Here is a 3,577-nt window from a genome sequence, read left to right as displayed (position 1 = left end):
CCAAACACAGAAAAACTAGATCCTGGGTGTGTATTGATCTGCTTGTTAAAAGAATCTTGGTCCAAAAATTTAAAAAAGTAACATGAAATAAAATGAAATAAACAAAAACATATACATATGTCTATATACAAATATAAATGGAAAAATAAAGAAATAATAAAAATTTAGAAAGGAATTGAAAAAATAGGAAAATAAATGAAAAAAATAATAGAAAGTAAAAAAGGTAAAAAAGAAGCTAGATCCTATTTCCCTTAGCACTGGAGCTTTGCAGCACTCTATGATTAGAAGACTCAGTGCTAAGGGGAGGTGGGTGGGGGGGTATGGGAATGACTGGGTGACAGTCAATGAGGAAAGCACTTGATGGGATGAACACTGGGTGTTATACTATATGTTGGCAAATTGAATTTAAATTAAAAAAATGTAAAAAAAAAAAAAAAGAAGAAGAAGAAGAAGAAGACTTCGTGCTAGGGAGTTGTTTGTGCTGGTCTGGGGCAGGGGCCTGTTGCCTTGATTCTCAGTTGGACTTGCTCTAGTGAAAATGGGCCTCCAGGGCTCAGGGAAGGGGCTTGAAAGCAGCTCCAGCCTCCACTAAGCAGCATTGCTTTGCTCCCTGAAGTCTTTCATTACTATTAGAAGGTGGAATATGGTGTGCCCTGCTCTCTATCTCTAGAGCTGGAAGTTTGTTCCCCACCCCCCCTTCAGGGAGCCATCAGAGAAGAGCAGTCAATAACCCCTCTTGTGTCCCTAATTTCTGTTGGAACCCTGTGTCTGACCTTTTTGTATATCAGGTGCATGACTGAGTTTCAAAACTCCAAATTTAGGGACTCCTAAATAGTATGAACCCACACTGATCCTCTGGAGGACGGTCTCACAGCACTTTTGCAGTCCAGTCCCAGGAAAGCAGTCCAACTACTAAGCACAGGTTCTGAGTTTATGGCAAAACAGAGCAAAAAGCCAGCACCTAGACTTGCTGGCTCAGCTGGCATCCCTGCTCCTATGCCTGCAAACAGTGCAGCATGTTGGGGCACCACTCATTGTTCTTGTGACCCAGAGCATCCTCAGACCATGCTGTAGTTCTTGGGACTCTGACCTGCTTCACCACCTGAGCACCTTTAAGCCTGGTACCTCCTTCAAGGTAGTTGACTTCTAAAAGTTAAGATTTTGCATTCTGCTGCTTATAATACTTTGCAGGAGCCTCAGTAAGCAGAGCTCCCTCCCCACTGCAGTACTCGGGAGTTATATCTCCCCCAGATCAACTCTCTACACCTCCTACTTCCCAAAAGGTGGTCGCTTTTCTAATTTATAGTTTTTATTTTCTCAGATTTCTGATTAATTTCTTAGGTGTTCAGAATGATTTGATAACTATCTAACTGTGTTTGAGGGACAAGACAAGGTTAGGGTCCCACTACTCTTCCATTATCTTAACCTAGAAAGTATTTATTAATGATTCTAATAAGTATACAAAAAATAGTAGAATTTCATGTATGACCTCATGACAAGTACTTAAACATTGCATATAGGGTTCAAGTCTGTTTCTCTCTGTCTCTGTGTTGGCTTCATTTTTTTTTTTAATTTATTTATTTTTTTTAAATTTTTACTTATTTATGATAGTCACAGAGAGAGAGAGAAGCAGAGACACAGGCAGAGGGAGAAGCAGGCTCCATGCACCGGGAGCCCGACGTGGGATTCGATCCTGGGCCTCCAGGATCGCGCCCTGGGCCAAAGGCAGGTGCCAAACCGCTGCGCCACCCAGGGATCCCTATGGCTTCATTTTTATAAAGACTCTCTGTGAAGTTGGAAAATGGCCAGCAGAGCCTTTAGCCTTACAAGACACTCAAAGCTGCAGATCCTGGAGAAAGTATATAATTTTCCTAAGGCTTTGTGGAAGCACCAGGGAGAACTCTGATTAGACCTATCTGATGGAAGTCAACTCCATCTCACCAATGATATGAATCAGGGATATTTTCCTAAAGGAAGAGATGTTGCATCTCTCTCTCTCTCTCTCTGTCTGTCTCTCTCTCTCTCATGCATGCACACACACACACACACACACACACACACACACACACATATAGTGCACCAGGTCTGCTATAAGTATATTTTATTTTAGTTTGTGAGACCATAATATGAAGCCAATTTTGGAATTACTTTATAACCATCAAGACAGAGTGGAATATCATTAATCTTATCTTTTGAATATCCCAATAACTTTCTATACTCAGAAATGAATTGAGAATTAAGATAATAGTATTTCAATTTATTTGAGAAAATGACTTACTTTTAGGTCATTTTCTTTAATCTAGCTTGTAATAAAAGCTTTACTTCAGGCCTTAAGAAGTGCTGGATAAAGGTAAAATTTACTTTGAATACTTCTGAAACTATAAAAATACTGCCTTTGAGTGTTCTCTATTGATTATATATGTAGATTACCTTTTCAAACTGCCTTTCTTATGAGGTATTAATTTGTGCTTGGAATATTTTATGTCCTTGGTAACTTGATTGATTCTGAGCAAAGTGAGTAAAATATAGATTTCTCACTTAAGTAAAATTCAAAAGAAAGGCTTTCACCTGACATCAATCAGATTTTATTGAGGTTTAATATAATTGTCTTTGATATCACATTTCATTTCATTAATAACGGAAATAGGAGTATATGCCAGATCTTGAAATGAATTATAATCAGAGCTATGGATATGATTCCAGACGACATTCAAGTATAAATTTATTTCAGTTTCAACTAACTTGATAAATAATCATGCCTTAGATATACACAATTCCATCCATTACCTAACAACCTCAAAAAGTAGATAAAATTATATTAGCATAAAAATTGACATGAAAAAGTTATCTGCAGTGGTATGGAGTAATTGGAAGGGGCCAGGACCTTTGTGGTGGAGTGGGATATGAACAGTAGGGGTGGGAGGGCTTAGGTGCATGGAAGGGTAGTGCTAGGAGCATAGAACACAATTTCACATTTCAGAAAGAACTTGTCAGATGTATGGATTATGTATGAAAGTGTATGCTATTGATGATTGTCCAATATGTTCAGTTCCTGTGTGTGGGAAGGAGTTTCGCTTGGCAGGAATATGATCTGGGGACAGGTAAGACTAGACTAGGGTGTCCCCAAGAAGGAGTATGGATTTATAATTACTGGGAATACATTCACAGAGCTAGATAAACATACGACGTATTGTGTAAGTCTGGCATAGGGTTCCAGTGTATTTGTTTTAAAAGCCAAAGAATGATATACCTGGTCCATAGTGAAAATACCAAGTAAGTCAAAGCTCAGTCTAGGGTAGCAGCATTCATTATGTACCTGGGAGCCAGCATTAAACTTTGAAAGCCAGGGCAGTAAGGTCAAGTCCAGGAGATGAGGGAGGACATAAAGTTTTAAAAAGAAAACAATAATGAATTCCTTGTTTTTTTTCGGGGGTGGTGGTGCTAGCCGTATATAACAGGAGTGAGTTTACCAGTCTACAGGCATAAGGCTGTTTGAGGCATGAGGACACAGTTGATATAAGGGAGGTGAAGTATTAGTCTGAATATTTTGCAGAAATGAAGTGGCCAACAAGGGGCT

The sequence above is a fragment of the Canis lupus genome, chromosome 29 (genome assembly GCF_011100685.1).
Source record: "Canis lupus familiaris isolate Mischka breed German Shepherd chromosome 29, alternate assembly UU_Cfam_GSD_1.0, whole genome shotgun sequence".
NCBI lineage: Eukaryota > Metazoa > Chordata > Mammalia > Carnivora > Canidae > Canis > Canis lupus.
This window is presented reverse-complemented; position numbering follows the sequence as displayed.